This window comes from Kogia breviceps, chromosome 8, assembly GCF_026419965.1.
Source record: "Kogia breviceps isolate mKogBre1 chromosome 8, mKogBre1 haplotype 1, whole genome shotgun sequence".
Lineage (NCBI taxonomy): Eukaryota > Metazoa > Chordata > Mammalia > Artiodactyla > Physeteridae > Kogia > Kogia breviceps.
This window is the reverse complement of record NC_081317.1, coordinates 69,292,479-69,310,619: the sequence shown is the minus strand read 5'-3', so window position 1 is coordinate 69,310,619 and position 18,141 is coordinate 69,292,479. Positions and strand designations below refer to the sequence as shown.

Here is an 18,141-nt window from a genome sequence, read left to right as displayed (position 1 = left end):
ATTTTAAAATTACGTTTGTGGAAAGAGTTCTAGAGATGGATGTCAGAGATGGTTGCACAACAGTATAAATGTACTTAATACCACCAAACTGTATACTTAAAAATGGTTAAGATGGGGTCTTCCCTGGTGCTCCAGTGGTTAAGAATCCACCTTCCAATGCAGGGAATGTGGGTTCGAGCCCTGGTCAGGGAACTAAGAGATCCCACATGCCGCGGGACAACTGAGCCCGGGCATCACAACTACTGAGCCTGTGGGCTACAACTACAAAGCCCACGCATGCTGGAGCCGGAACACCACGACTAAAGAGAAGCCCATGCGCCACAACGAGGAGCCCACGCGCCACAGTAGACAATCCCACATGCTGCAACTAAGACCCAACACAGCCAAAAATAAAATAAATATATATTTTTTAATGGTTAAGATGGTAAATTTTGTTATGTGTATTTTTAATTTAAGAAGTGAAATACACACACATATATGTTTTAAATTACATACATGGCTCGCTTTTGAGGCTCACCTTATACTTCTACTGGTGAATGCTACTCTAAAGTATTAGCTCCTGGAGGGAAGCAACTATGTCTCATTAATGTTTGTGTCTCAAGCCTGTACAGTGTCTGTTTCCTAAGTGTTGGTTGCACAAAATCATACATATCATAAAATCTCTGATCACAATATGACAAGGCAGGTGAAAGGGAAAGATGACAGTAGTAAAGGACATTTTGCAAGACCAAAATGTGCCCAATTCGGGGCCTTGATAAAGTCTGGGAAAAACCAAGGTGGCCTTTGTCATGTAGTGGCTGATGCACACCCCCATGGACCTTGGTTCACATCCCAGTATTGCTATTAACCAGAGAATGACTTTCACAAGTGACATTCACCCCAAGCCTCCCTTTCTTCACCTGTAAACGGGAGATGATTACAACACTGACCTTATCATGTTGCAAGGAGAAATAAAAGAGATTCTGCTGGCACACTCCCTGAAGCATAATGAATGATCAATAAATGCTAGCTTCTTTTTTTAAAATTAGCTTTTATGGGCCCCTCGTGAGGGAAAAACAATTATTTAAAAGTTGCCTGAAGCCAACCCACACTAAGTTATTTCCCTGCTGAATATTAAAACAATTTTCCATCTGAGATGACAAAAATAATTTGAGCTGGCCGATGCATGGTGTTGTCACCCACTTTATTGCTTGGAATTGAATGGATTGTACACAAATAGCATGGTTTCCTTGTTTGTAAAAGCACCTGACTTGAAGGTCTGCTGCGTATTCTGTGATGCTGAAGGGGTCCTGCACATGGGCACTATGGCATAGCCATGCAGGCAGGTGGAGAAGCTGTGCTGGCTGGGTCAGACACACAGGTGTGTTATGTTCCCAACTCAGTCGCCAAATCTCAGTGGCTTAAAACCACATTTATACTATACGCAACAGGTCAGTGCAGGGCCTTTGCTTCATGTTATTCTCACCAAAGGACCCAGGCTAGGAAGTGCCCAGGATTGTGTCTGCAAGAAAGCAGGAACATGGCTTGTAAAACCTTCAGGCAGAAATGACACACCTCTCTTGTTTCACATCTATTGGCCAGAGCAAGTCATATGTCTGCATCTAACTTAAGGGAGTAGGGAAGTGGAATCTTATCTTATGGCTAAAAGAAGAAAAGCAGAGTAACACCCATGAAGAGCTCTGATGACTGCCACTGCCCGAGTAGATGGTCACGTGATGGCAAAGGAATGACACCACCCAGTGCCCAAAGATGAAATTCTGGGATTCTAACAAAATTGCCCTCAATTTCATATCCATAGAAAGCAGTGAAATGCAAATTGAAACTATGTACTATTTTTAAGAACAACTGAATCAGTAAAACCTGCAACATCCAATTTTGTTAAGGTTTCAGTGAAACGATACACCCGAACACTCCTGTGGTCATCATAAATCAGAACATGTGTGTTGGAAAGCAGTCTGGCAGTATGTATCAGAGCAAGAAGCGGAAGTTCATATCCTTTGGCACATTTGTTCAACTTCTGGGGATTGACCTGAATGAAACCAACCAAAAACTATAGGCCCAAAGACATTCATTTATTTGTAACATAAAAAATGTTGCTATTACCAATTATAATAGCAAAAATATTTATAATTTAAAAAAGAATTAAAATATCCTACTATAGAGGCCAGGTTAATAATAAGTAAGCTATAGGAACTCCTTGGGGAATATTATTTATATATTTTCAATTATGCTTATAAAGTCCAAAAAATATGGAAATATGCTTATGATAGAGTACTAAATGAAAATAGTAGGATGCAAAATAATATGGAAATAATAATCACAACCATTTAGAAATGGGTACAAAACAAAAATGCTGAAAATAATTAAGCCAAAGTGCTAACAGAAACTGTATTAACATTTTCACCTCAGATACAATAATGAAAAATAAACTTTAAAATGGAAATTGAGAAAACTAAAAATTATCTCCAGCTGCAAGGGCTTCTGTGAAGAGGCTGCTTGGGCAGAAGTTACATTTAGAAAATGGTTTCTCCATAAAAGCATGGATCTGTCATAGTGCAAGCTCACAGTAGCTGCTCAAAAACATTATTGAACGAAAACATAAATAGACATTTCTCCAAAGAAGACAGACAGATGGCCAAGAGGCACATGAAGAGATGCTGAACATTGCTATTTATTAGAGAAAAATGCAAATCAAAGCTACAATGAGATATTACCTCACACCCGTCAGAATGGCTATCATCTAAAAGTAAATGCTGGAGAGGGTGTGGAGAAAAGCAAACCCTCCTACAATATTGGTGGGAATGTAAGCTGGTACAGTCACTATGGAGAACAGTATGGAGGCTCCTTAAAAAACTAAAAATAGAGCGACCATATGATCTAGCAATCCCACTCCGGGGCATATATCTGGAGAAAGACATGGTTCAAAAGGATACACGCACCCTAATGTTCATTGCAGTGCTGTTTACGATAGCCAAGACATGGAAGCAACCTAAATGTCCACTGACAGAGGAATGGAAAAAGAAGATGTGGTACACGTATACAATGGAATACTACTCAGTCATTAAAAAGAATAAAATAATGTCATTTGCAGCAACATAGATGGACCTGGAGATTATCATACTAAGTGAAGTAAGTCAGAGAAAGTCAAATATCATATGATATTGCTTATATGCGGAATCCAGAAAAATGATACAATTGAACTCATTTACAAAACAGAAATGGGCACACAAATTTAGAAAATGAACTTATGGTTACCAGGGGAATAGGGTTGGGGAGAGGGATAGATTGGGAGTTTGGTATTGACATGTATGCACTACTATGTTTAAAACAGATAACCAACAAGAACCCACTGTATAGCACAGGGAACCCTGCTCAATACTCTGTAATAACCTAAATGGGAAAAGAATTTGAAAAAGAATAGATTCATGTGTGTGTATATATATATATATATATATATATATATATATATATAAATAACTGAATCACTTTGCTGTACACCTGAAACTAACATAACATTATTAATCAACCATACTCCAATATACAACAAAATGTAAATAAGAAAAAGGTACAAGCAGTAAAAAAGTAAACACTAAGTATCTTTTTTTTATAAACAAACAGAAAAAAAAGCATTTATTGAATAAATAAATGAAAAAGATTAATGGAGAAAAGAAAGAGAAACAATCATAAATGAATATTGAATTGAGAACATGAAAATGGAGGGATTATCTCGCTTTGTTTTTTTTTGTGTGTGGTACGCGGGCCTCTCACTGTTGTGGCCTCTCCCATTGCGGAGCACAGGCTCCGGACACGCAGGCTCAGTGGCCATGGCTCACGGGCCCAGCCGCTCCGCGGCACATGGGATCTCCCCGGACCGGGGCACGAACCCGTGTCCCCTGCATTGGCAGGCGGACTCTCAACTACTGCGCCACCAGGGAAGCCCAGGATTCTCTCTCTTAAGAACCCTGGCTAGGTACCACTAACCACTAATGAGATAAATAGTAGTCAAGCCTAGAAAGAACAGTCTCCCTAGATTAGTTCTGGCCCAGGATGTGGGCCAGAAGGTTTCATCAGCCTCAGAAACTCATTTCTTTCTTGATGTCACCACCACTCAGGAGTCTCTTCTGCTTTTATTCCCTTTTCCCCCTCAACCATTCCTCCTTGAGTTGTACCCCTCCCATCCCCAAGACTGGTCCAGGACAGGGTCTGAGTTGGAATGCCTGCCTATTAGAAAAAGAAGATATTTTCCTTCAACCACAGGGAAAATAAGATAATGGTGATTTTACTCTCATTCTATGATCTGCCCTGTTCTTTTAATGATATGCTCTAAACCCAGATCATATCACTTAATGAAATTCCCAGGAAAGCCTAAATCAAAGTTTCCCTATGGCATATAGACCTTACATAATTTAAATATGTAAGACCCCCATGTGTGGTTTTACAGGGTGTGCACTGCCCAACCCTGGGGCTACACTAGTTATCAAAAGCATTGCAGACTTATTTATTACAATTCTTTAGCAAATGGCAGGCAACTGTATTTTTTTCTGACAAAATCAGTATCCAGATAACTTTCTGGCAGATGAGAGACAAACTATCTTAAGAAAGGGGATTTTTTTTTTCTAGTTTGGATAAAGTGTTATGTGGACTATGGTGGCTTTAAAGTATGCGTGATGAATACACGTTAGTCCTTGCCTTCTCCTCCATAGTCTACCCTAGAAAGGACTGGCACACTCAAATCCTTCATGGTTCAGAACAGGTTATGGAAATAAGTGAAGCAGGCCAAGTGTGTGCATCTTCAGATAGTGGCGACTGTCAAGAATCTGGAGGGTACAGACCTAGTTTAAATGCCTTAAAGCTTAATGTAAAAACAAAATCACTTTGTAGGCTAAATGTAATTTATCTTCTGGGAAATTCATTTCTCTGGTGATCAGAGAACTGTTCTTGATTTGACCAAGAACTACATTTGCAAACTGTAGCTCTTGGTCAAATCAGTGATGAAAAAAAAAAAAAAAAGGAATAGAAATGCAGCTTATTTGTTGAACCTTAATTTTCCTCCTTATTTTCAGCAATCAAACCTACAGAATTCTCAAGAGGTTTCCAAGTTACTGTTTCTCAACCAAGTGTGATTTTGTTCCCTGCAAGGAACATCCGGCAAAGTCTAAAGACATCTGGTTGTCACAACTGGAGAGGGGCATGCTGCTTAGAGGCCAGGGACCCCTAAGCATTCCATGGTGCAAAGGACAGCTCCACCCACCACCATGACCACCAAGAATTATCCAGACTAAAAGGTCAATGGTGCCACTGCGGAAAAACTCTGCTCCAAGCAGTTCTGTAAGAATTGAAAAGAAAAAAAAGGAGAGAGAAAAAAAGGAGACCTTTAGCTTGATGGGAAGAGAATCCTTAAACCCTAAGAACATCTATAGGTGTGGATGGTAGAAACTAAAAAGGTTAGCCAATTTCTGGAACCAGCATCGTGAAAGGGGGTGACCAAGATGTTAGCAAAGAGCTATAGGCATTCCTAGGCAAAAGGTTGTTCTAGCTCCTTGTTCTGGGGACTCCAGGAAGCACCACTTTATCCACACATTTGTGTGATATGCAATATCATGTTAGACCATTATTGTATCTGTGAGTTTCCAGGAATATGTTTCATTAGCATGTGAACTACTAGAGAAGATGGTGGCATCTTAAATTCTTTCCTCAGAGAAACCTTTACCCATGTTATTATTCTTGCTGCCGAATATGGACATTATACTCTATAACACTACTTGTTTATAGAGTTTGAATACTAAGCCTCAGGTATACCGTGAAATTTGCAGACTGGCCTGAACCTATGCCTCCTGCAAGTTACTTTGGTACAGAAATGATTTCTGAATTTCAAACCATCAGAAGCAGATTTTAACTCCATTCTGATTGATGTAAGACCACCATTGACTATACATCCCAGGAAATCTGGTAGTCCTTTTAATGAGCAAACTAACATGTTGTCTCATCAACAAATTTTTTATAATGATTCCCCTTCCTTGAGATGAGTTTAATACAGCATACTGTCTCTTCCTTTATGCCCCATGACTCCATAAGGATACACTAAAATAGCTTAAGATGACATGAACTAAATTGCTTTTGGGACATCGCCATCTTATCTGGGAACCACAGGGAGTCTTCTCTTACAAAGAGAAGGTGGGAGGGTTGCGGGAGGCATTTGCCTGGTAACAAATTGCTCAACAAATAGAAAATCAATGAAAGGGAATATTATATCACTAACACCCAGCTATAAGTCTATACTTTTATAGACTTATTCACATATGATTTTTACTTTGATTATGAAAATTTTCAAAAGCACATAAAATACATAGATTAATATAAAGATTTCTATCATCAAGATTCAAAATGTACTAAGATTTTGTAAATCTTAATTCATTTCTACAGTCATGTATTTTTTGTTTTCTTAGCTGGACATTTTAAAGCAAAACCCAGACATAATGTCATTTCATCCATAAATATATCAGTAGTATGCAGATATTTTTGTGCACATGTTCAGCAGGAAACGGGCCAGTGAATATGTAATAAATATTGAGCGCAGAGAGGCATGGAGCAGCCATGCTCCAGCTGAGTTTAAGTGAAGTATGAGTTTTCCTCATAAGAGAAAAAAATTGAAAATTAGCTCCTAGAAACTTGGGACTCTTTAATTGTTGCTTTCTTAAGTCACTATCTGAAGCATAATCTCACATATACTCAATAGAATATCAACTTTAATATAGCAAAGGGGCATAAACAACTATAACGTACAACAAATCCAGTTATAGTTGGTCATTCCAACTTTCCTCTATATAATTAATAAATAAGTAGACCAAGTATCATTAAAGATAAACTGACTTGACTTAACTGATATTTAGAGAACAGTCCACCCAATAATAACAAAACACATATTATTTTCAAGTGCACATGGAAAATTCACCAAGATGGACAACATTGTAGACCTGAAAACAAACTCCAACAAATCTGAAACCACTGATATCATATAAACCATGTTCTCAGACCACAAAAGAATCTAAGGAGAATGTAGAAAGCTATTGGGAAAATGTCCAAATGTTTGGGAATTTAACAATATACTTCCAAATAATCCATAGATCAAAAAAGAAACCCATAGGACAAAAAACAAATAACAATACATATTATTTTGAACTGTATGGCAAGGAAAACAGAACATACCAAAATTTATTGAATGAAGCTAGGACAATGTGTAGAAAGAAATGTAGAGCATTAAGTGTGTATACTGAAAAAAAAAGAATGGAATGAAATAGATGATCTAGGCATCTACCTTAAAAAGTTAGAGAGAGAAGAGTAATCAAAGAATCAAAATAATCAGAGGAAGAAAATAAAGAGCAGGAATCAATAAGATAGAAAATGGACAAAATAGAGAAAATGAATGAAACAAACAGCTGTTTCATGAAAATTATCAATAAAGTTGATAAACCTCTAGCTAGGCTAATCAACGAAAAAAACCTATTTTCAATATAAGAAATGAGAGAAAGGACATCATTACAGATGATACCTAGATAAAGGAATATTATGAACAACTTAATGGCAACTAACTTGACAACCTGGATGAAATGAACAAATTCCATAAAATACATAAACTATTACAGCTCACTCAATAAACAGTAGATACATTAAATAGACCTATATATATTAAATAAATTGACTTTGTAGTTAACAATCTTCTCCCAAAGACAACTCAAGGTCCATTTGGCTTCAGTTGTTATTTCTAACAAACATTTGAGGAAGAAGCAATGCCAAATTCTACACAAAGAGTTTACACATTAGGGAACCTGCCCCAATTTTATAAGACCAGTACTACTCTGATACACAAATCAAACACAATACCTAAGGAACACAGACACAAAAATTATTTATAAAATTCTAGCAAATCTAGTTTAGCAATATATAGAAAGGATCATACATCACAACAATGATGTTTAACTCAGAAATTCAAGGTTGTTTTAACATTCAAAAATCAATAAATGAAAAAAATCAATAAATGTAATTTATGACATTAATAGGCTAAACATAAAAATGATGCAATCATCACAGATTCAGAAACAGCATTTCACAAAAGACAATTCAAGATAGAAACTATTAGAAAATTAGGAGTAGAATGGACTTTCTTCAACCTGATAAAAGACATCTACAAAAAAAGAACTACAGCTAATGGTGAAAAGTGAATGCTTTCCCTGAGATCATGAACAAGGTAAGGATTTCCATTCTAATTTCTTCTAGGCAACATTGTACTAGAGGTCGTAGCTGGTGCAATAAGCACGAAAAAGAAGTTAAAAAAAATACAGATAGGAAAGCAAGAAGTAAAACTGTCTCTAATCAAAGAAGATATAATCATTTACGCAGAAAATCCTAGTAATCTACACAAGAAACCTACAAGAACTAAGTGACTTAGCAAGATTGCAGAATCTTGCTTACATATAACAAAAAAAAAAAGGTCAACTGTCTTTCCAAAGCAATGGATAATAAATGTACAGTAAATTTGGGCTGCTTGATGAGGAACAGGATATTTGCGTGATTTCAAAGTGCCTTCACACAGGTTGCTGATTAGTTACATCTAACAGGGAAAGCATAGTTAACTTTATAGTGGAGAAACTGAAAAACATCTTGACCTGGTGATCAAAATTTCTATTATCAACAAGGGGTAGATAGATCTCAATGCTCCCTGATGTGAAATCCTGAGAAGGACACAAGAGCAGGTAGGTAGTTTTCTGAGTAGGGATGCATAACCTGAATCTTTCCATGAGGTAACATAAGAAAAACTCCAATTGGGGAATATTCTAAAAAATAACTGGTCTGTATTCTCCAAATAACACAATGTCATGAAAGAAAAGGTTGAGGAACTGTTCCAAATTAAGGTAGTCTAAAGAGACAAGACAACTAAATGCAATACATGATCCTGGACCAGATCCAGAACTAGAGAGGGAAAAAAGATGCAAAAACATTATTGGGATAATTTTTGAAAGTGGGTTATGGATGGTAGATTAAATATAAATATTGAATAGATGTTAAATTTCTGAATTTGGTAATTCTACTGCAGTCACTTAAGAGAATATTCTTATTTGTAAGTGATACCTCGTGAAACACTAAAGAGTAAAGACGTATGACATATGCAAATTACTCGCCAATGGTTCAGGAATATAATAATATGTGTTTATATATATGTACAGACATATAGATAGATATAATGTGGAAAAATGTTGTAAATTAATGAACCTATTCAAAGGGTATTCAGAAGTTCTCTGTTATGTTTATGCAACTTCGCTGTAAGTTGGAAATTTTTTCAAAACAAAAACGGAGGGCTTCCCTGGTGGCGCAATGGTTGAGAATCTGCCTGCCAATGCAGGGGACACGGGTTCAAGCCCTGGTCTGGGAAGATCCCACATGCCGCGGAGCAACTGGGCCCGTGAGCCACAACTACTGAGCCTGCGCGTCTGGAGCTTGTGCTCCGCAACAAGAGAGGCCGCGACAGTGAGAGGCCCGCGCACCGCGATGTAGAGTGGCCCCCGCTCTCCGCAACTAGAGAAAGCCCACGCACAGAAACGAAGACCCAACACAGCCATAAATAAAAAAATAATTTTAAAAAAAAAAAGGATAAAGAAACTTCTCCAAGATTCATAATTCCCAGAATAAGGTTCACCTGTGTCTTTATTTCTTTTTCTCACTTAGTGGAATGTTGCTAAGAGTGGGCTTTTCCATGTTTCTGTTATCATCCCAATTAATGACATGAGTTTTCTAGATTAAACGTCAACCCATGACGAGTGTAGAGGCAGATGGGAAGCTGTTGAAAGAACAGAGAGCCTTACATTTTCTCTTTGTCACCTGGGCAACTTCCTTCAAATCTATGAGCCTTAGTGTCTTTGTGTAAAAATGGGAATAAGTAATAATAATATACCAACTTCACAGGGATGCTGTGAGAATTACAATAAGAAAAAGTATAAATACATAGTTGTAAAAAGTATATCAAAAAGGACACACATAATGTTCAGGTAATGCTGGGCCTCTGCTTCAAGCCCTCAGATACTTTCAATCTCCCTTAAAATCTTCACCATGACCTCCAAAGTCTCACCTGATCTGGCCTCTCATTCTCTGATCTCACCACTCTCCTCCCATTTCATCTAGTCCCTCTGTTCTTAGTGCCATTCTGCAAGCATTCTCTGCCTCAAGGTCTCTGCAGTTCCGTTCGCCTGTCTCGACCACCCATAGCCCAGACACACACAAGGCTCCTCCCCTCCTCCACTGCAGCTCTCTATTCAAATGACAGATTTCTTATCAGTGAAGTTTTCCCCCTAGAATTACTGACAAAACAGTAAACACACTTAATTCCTATTCTCTGCCTCTTTCCCTGATTTATTTTTCTTTTCAGGGCTTATCACACACAACCCACTATATATGTCCATTTACTAATTGTCTGTGTCCTCTTAAAATGTCAGCTATATGATTGTAAGGACTTCTATTTATTCAGCACTGTATATTTAGCACATAAATAAGTGCTTGGCACATAACACTCTCAATTTTTGTGGAATGAATGAATGAACAGGAAGTAAATCTTGCACATATCTAGTATATGCATAGTCAATGCTTCACAGAAATCATCTTAAGTCCACTTAATTAAAATGTTTTTTTCTCTGTTGACATCTGTCATTATTAAATATTCCCACTGCTTCTAAATGAATTTAAATGCACTGGATTTCACCATAGTCTGAGATCACTGGCGATTATTTAATATGTAACCAAATCAGGCTTGCAGATCACTGAGTCACAATTTTGAAGAAGGAAAGGAGGGAGGGAAGAAATATTCCTCACACAGACATCTGAATATTTGCTCATTTCTTTCTTAGTGGTTCCACCTAATTATCAAGACAGGGCAACTCTCCAGTAAAGTTGGATTTTCTTTCTTACCCAAGTTACAGATAATTGGCAGCTGTTCACTCACTTCTAAATATAAAATAGTACCCTCACATTTCAAATGCCATATCCTCTTACTCCAGAAAAGCAGAGCACATCTCAAAAATCCAGCGATCGTGTCTGATGGGCAGTGACACCCATAGACGGTCTTCTGTCAACACCCAGGCTGACAAATGACAATCAATACCCCACCGCCACATGGGACCCTCCGAGTCACAGCCAGCTTGTTCCTCACTTGCCACTACCTTCCTGCAGCTGTAGGTTCCGGCCTGCATCATGACCTGCCCTGACAGATGCAGAATGAGGGGTCAGCTGCTTGGCTTGTTCCGTTTCCAGGGCCGGAAAAATCAGACAGGCAGCCAACTCCCCAGGGACTTTCACTGCGTTTGAAAACTCCTATTCAATTAAACCATGGACAACCACCAATTTGCAAACATATGCATTTGCAATCCTTTTGGTGCTGGGATTCACTTTCAACAGAGATCAAGAGACACATGAACTCCAGAACAGGAAGATGTCATGAGGCATCCGTGGCAAAATCCTCAAGTCAGAAACTCCTGTTATCAATTATTTTTCCTTCTTACAGAGGCATGAGACTAATAAATTATAGCCAGTGCTCTAAAGCATGGTGAGCCCAGGTCTTGGTGCTCATTCCTAAAGTACAGATTACACACTGAACCAACTAAGAATTCATTATACCAGAATTAGTCCTATCCAAAGGGCTTCTTATTTAGAAACTGTCTTCCTTGCTTTTTTTTAAATTGGTATAAACGGATTAAGAAGTATCTTAGTATTCTAAATTACTGAGCCCAAAGTCTCTGTCTCAAGAAATGTAATGGAAAGGATTAGTATACTCTCTCTACTTGTCACCTAAGTCAACAGAATGATGACAGGGACCTTGGAGAAGGATCAGGGCCCCCAGTACTAAGTGAGCCATGTTGGTTCTGGGCCTTATGACTACCCAAGCTATTTAAGATTATATCCTTCAGGTAGAGGGACAGAAGTCGTGTGGTAGTACATGGCAACTGCTTGGCCATTGGATGCAATAGAGAATAAAATACATACCAAGTTCTTTACACTTTGTCTATTGAAATCTCAAAATTTACATTTCACTGCAATTTAAAGATTCAAAGATAAGTTTCAACCAGAAAATGAAGGTAGCCTCAACTTTGAGCGTCCTTAAACATGAAGTTCCCAGGCCTGCTAAGACTTTTGGTACCAACTCTGAACGGTACCATAAGCTTGAAACATGGATATCATAGAAATGTGAATTCTATCTATAGTTTTCCAGTATGGTTTCCTTGAGCATTAAGTGCTCTAAGTGAGAACACATTAAAAGAAAGGTTTTCCATTCAGTCTTCTTGCTGTGCAGTTGCACCTTATTCTTTCTTAAAACGAAATGTGTCATTACAGAAGGATGCACTGTGGTGTTGGAGTAGGTAACTCTAGATTTAAATCCTTGATCAGTTAATTATTAGTCATATTACCTTAAGAAAGTGACCAATTTTCTCTGAATCTCAGTTTCCTCATCAGTAAGATGACTGATTAAATCCTTCCTCAAGTGAACGGTATATTAGACGAGACAATAGGTTTAACTTTTATAGTATAAAAAGTCAAAACAACATTTTGCTCTTATCTTGGTTATGCTGATCACATAGCCCAGAAAAAAATTTCCATGTATTAAAGCCTTGAATTACTGAAATCCATAAGCTACCACAAAATTATAAAACATTCACATGCTGAGATAAGCCACATCCTGATTTTCATCACCAAAGATAGGAATTTCTTGTTTTATTAGAACTGACTCAACCATAACCCAATCAGAACTGTAGACTGTCAAACAATTATACACCAGTAAAATGAACAACCACAAGAAATAGAAATTCCTAGAAATGTACAATCTGCCAAGACTGAAACAGGAAGAAATAGAAAATATGAACAGACTGATGACCAGTAATGAAACTGAATCAGTAATTTAAAAACTCCCAACAAACAAAAGTCCAGGACCAAACAGCTTCACAGATATGCTCTACAGACATTTAAAGAAGACTTAAAACATACCCTTCTCTATTAAACTCAAAAAATTAAAGAGGAATAAATGCTTCTGAACTCATTCTATGAGACCAGTATTACCATGATACTGAAACCAGACAAAGACACCACAAACAAGAAAATTATAAGCCAATATCACTGATGAACATATATGCAAAATCTTTGACAAAATATTAGCAAACCAAATTCAATAATACATTAAAAGGATCGCACAGTACAGTCAAGTGGAATTTATCCCAGGGATTCAAGGATGGTTCAATATCTGCAATTCAATCAACATGCTACACCACATTAACAAATTGAAAAATAAAAATCATACAGTCATCTCAATAGATACAGAAAAAGCTTTTAACAAAATTCAACTTCCATTTATGATAAAACTCTCAACAAAGTGGATACAAAGGGAAAATACCTCAACGTAATAAAGGCCATCAAACCCACAACCAACATCATACTCAGTGGCAAAAACCTGAAAGCATTTTCTCTAAAATCAGGAACAAGACAAGGATGCCCACTCTCTCCACTTTTATTCAACATAGTATTGGAAATCCTAGCCATCACAATCAGATAAGAAAAAGAGGGGCTTCCCTGGTGGCGCAGTGGTTGAGAATCCGCCTGCGGATGCAGGAGACGCGGGTTCATGCCCCGGTCCAGGAGGATCTAACATGCTGCGGAGCGGCTGGGCCCGTGAGCCATGGCCACTGGGCCTGTGCATCTGGAGCCTGTGCTCCGCAACGGGAGAGGCCACGGCAGTGAGAGACCCGTGTACCACCAAAAAAAAAAAAAAAAGAAAAGGAATATGAATTGGAAAAGAAAAGGTAAAACTATCATTGTTCACAGAAGACATATACTACATAGTGAAAATCCTGAAGATGCCACCAAAAAACTATTACAACTAATGAATGCATTCAGTAAAGCTGCAAGATACAAAATTAATATACAGAAATCTGCTACATGTCTATACTCTAATAACAAACTATCAGAAAGAGAAATTAAAAATACAATCCCATATTCAATTGCATTAAATAATAAAATACCTAGGAATAAATCTAACCAAAGAGGTTAAAGACTTGTACTCTCAAAACTATAAGACACTGATGAAAGAAAGTGAAGATGACACAAGCAAATGGAAAGATACACCATGCTCATGGCTTGGAAGAATATTGATAAAATGACCAAAGGCAATCCACAGATTCAGAGTTATCCTCGTCAAAATACCAGTGGCATTTTTCACAGAACTAAAACAAATAATTTTTAAATTTGTATGTTAACATAAAAGACCTTGAATAGCCAAAGCAATCTTAAGAAAAAAGAACAAACTATACTACAGAGTTATACTGATCAAAGCTACAGTGGCACAAAAACACATAGTCAATGGAATAGAGAGCCCAGAAATGAACCCACGTTTAAATGATCAAATATTATATGACAGAGGAGGCAAGAATTTACAATGGGGAAAGACAGCCTCTTCCATAAATGGTGTTGGGAAAACTAAACAGCTAAATGCAAAAGGATAAAACTGGACTACTTTCTTACACCATATACAAAAATAAATTCAAAGTGGATTAAAGGCTTAAATGTAAGATCTGAAACTATAAAAGCCCTATAAGAAAACACAAGCAGTACTCTCTTTGACAGCTTAGCTATATATATATATTTTTTTATATATATATATATAAATATATATATATATTTGATGTTTCTTTAGGCAAGAGAAACAAGAGCAAAAATAAACAAATGGGACTATATCAAATTAAAAAGCTTTTGCCCAGCAAAGGAGACTATCAACAAAACAAAAGGCAGCCTACCAAATGGGAGAAGATATTTGCAAATGATATATATGATAAGGGGCTAATATCCAAACTGTACAAAGACCTCATACAACTCAACATCAAAAAACAAACCAACGGGCTTCCCTGGTGGCTCAGTGGTTGAGAGTCCGCCTGCCAATGCAGGGGACACGGGTTCATGCCCCGGTCTGGGAAGATCCCACATGCCGTGGAACAGCTAGGCCCATGAGCCATGGCCGCTGAGCCTATGCGTCCAGAGCCTGTGCTCCGCAACGGGAGAGGCCACAGCAGTGAGAGGCCCACATACCGAAAAAAAGCAAAACAAACAAAAAAAACAACCGAAGTAAAAATAGACAGAGGATCTGAATAGATATTTTTCCAGAAAAGACGTATGGCCAACAGACATATGACAAGATGCTCAACATCACTAATCATCAGGGAAATGTAACTCAAAACAACAATGAAATATCACCTCACACCTGTCAGCATAGCTATTGTCAAAAAGGAATAAATAACAAGTATTGGCGAGGATGTGGAGAAAAGGGAACCCATGTGCACTGTTGGTGGAATTGTAAATTGTTATAGCCTTTGTGGAAAATAGTGTGGAGTTTCCTCAAAAAATTAAAAATAGGACTGCCATCTGATTCAGCAATTTCACTTCTGTGTATTTACTCCAAGAAAACAAAAACGCTAATTCAAAAAGATACATGCACACCAATGTTTACTGCAGCATTATCTACAGTAGTGAAAAAATGAAAGCAGCTAAGTGTGCACTGATGCATGAAATGGATAAAGAAGCTGCAGTATATATATATATATATATATACACACACACACACACACATATACACTGGAATATTACTCAGCCATAAAAAAGGAAATCTTGCAATTGTGACAACATGGATGGATTTAGAGGGTATTAGCTAAGTGAAATAAGTCAGATGGAGAAAGACAAATACCATAATGTTCTCACTTATATGTGGAATCTAAAAAACAATACAAATGAACAGACAAAAAATGAAAACAGACTCGCAGATACAGAGAACAAATGAATGGTTGTCAGATGGGAGGCAGGTGGGAAGTGGGGTGAAACAGGGGAAAGGGATTAAGAGATATAACCTCCAGTGATAGAGTCACAGGTGTAGAAAACAAACTTATGGTTACCAGGTGGGGGGGGGGGGAGGATAAATTGGGGGATTGGGATTGACATATATATACTACTACATATAAAATAGATAACTAATATGGACCCACACAGGGATCTCTTCTCAATACTCTGTAATGACCTATATGGAAAAAAATCTAAAGAACAGATACAAGTAGATGTACTCACTTTGCTGTACAGCAGAAACTAACAACATTTCAAATCAACTATACCCCAATAAAAATTTTTTAAAAAGAAAAAAGAAAGATGCCACAGGGATATAATGTACAGCATAAGGAATACAGTCAACTTTTTTTTTTCTGGCCACGTCTCACGGCTTGCAGGATCTTAGTTCCCCAACCAGGGATTGAACCAGGGCCAAGGCAGTGGAAGTGCTGAGTCCTAACCACTGGACTGCCAAGGAATTCCCAACAATGTTGTAGTAACTGTAGGGTGACAGATGGTTAGTAGACTTATCATGGTAATCATTTCATAATGTATGCAAACGTCAAATCACAGTGTAGTATACCTGAAACTAACATAATATGTCATCTATATTTCAATAAAAATAAACAAATGCACATACTATAAAGTCAAATGGGAAAAAAAACTTCCCCCATGCTCTTTTACAGTCAAGGTAACCCTAACTCCCAGCCCCAGACAATCACTGATCAACTTTCTGCAACTATAGATTAACTATGCCTGTTCTAGAATTTTATATAAATGGAATTATACGATATGTACTCTTACGTACCTGGTTTATATCACTCGATTTAAAAATTTTGAGATTGATCCATGTAGTTGAGTTCACCAGTCATTCATTTCTTTCTATTAATAAGTAGCCTTCCATTGTATAGATATGGCATAGTTTGTCCATTCACATGCTAATGAACAGCTATCTGAGTTGTTTCCAGATTTTGTCTATGGTAATAAAGCTGCTGTAAAAATTCCTGTACTGGTCTTTTGGCATACATAATGTTTTTCCTTCTCTTGGGTAAATATCTTGGCATGGATTTGTTGGGTCATAGGATAATGCATATTTAACTTTTTAAGAAAGCCTCATTTTCCTCCAGGTCTCACCCTCAAAGAGAATGGTTGTCAGTAAGTTGTATATACGTAATAGCAATTGCTATGTCATGTTTTAGGATGAGCAGGAGGGGTACCTACCTGCACCCCTTTGGGATGGGGGTGCAAGGGGGCTACAAATGCTAGACTGAAGGATAGCTTTTCTGTGAAGTAGAAGCACATACATTAGCAGTGAAATTCTTCCCATTTTTTTAGTCTCTTTACAGGTGTCCTCTGGTTTTTCCCTGGAAGTAAAATGCCTGTCACACTTTCTGCATGGGGATGAGGAAGGAGGAGAGAGGCTGTAGAGAGCCTGTTGATAGCATCGTTAGGTAGGGTGACATGTAGTTAATCCCATCTGGCTCCCCCGTCCTCACTGCTAGCCTCCATATTACTGTCTGATTGAGTCTGGAGCCCCCGGGGTTCTCTTTTATGGCAGCACCACTCATAGATTCTGGGCTGCTGCTTCTTCTCTCTCATAACCCATCTTCTAGGAATTTGTTGAACTTGCATTTCCTGATGGTCCTTCCTTCATGCTCTTCACTCTTGCTGTGTTTGTTATATTACTGAGGTGTCAGGAGAGAGGAGGAAAATGGTTGTCTTTGGCATGTAGCCCTCACCCAGAAATCAATGGATCTGATTCAGTGCACTAATCTTGTACTAAATTTTGCGACTGAAACTTCCCTAGCCAAGCTCATCAATGACCCTGCTGTTTAATCCTGCACACACCTTTACGTCTTTTCCTACTCAATCTCTCTGTAACATCTGGATAACCTTGCTCCTTTCTGAAGTATGCTGATTTCCACAGTACTACTCTCACTTGGTTTTCTCCTGCCTTTCTGGCTGCTGCTTTCAGTCTCATTTTCACACTTTCTGTTCTCTGCCCATAAATGTCGGTGGTTCCTTAAGGTGTCTCTTTAGGCCTTGGTTTTTTCTCACTCTCTATATTCTCCCTAATCTTGTTGCCCAATGTGCTTTTCTAAACCCCATTCTTGCCGTGTTTAAACACACCCTTTCCTGAGAAGCCTTCCTTGACCCTCAAGGCTGAGGTAGGTGCCCTGACTAATGTCCCCACAGCACTTAAGAGACTCGTTCAGAACTTCTCATATTGCTCATGAATCTGTTGCCTCC

General features: G+C 38.0%; 1 protein-coding gene across 1 annotated transcript in view; it reads right to left on the bottom strand.

Moving 5' to 3' along the window:
• LOC131761291 (histone-arginine methyltransferase CARM1-like) overlaps positions 1 to 18,141 on the bottom strand; it is a 261,079-nt gene that overhangs the window by 133,792 nt on the left and 109,146 nt on the right. The gene's annotated exons all lie outside the window — the stretch shown is intronic.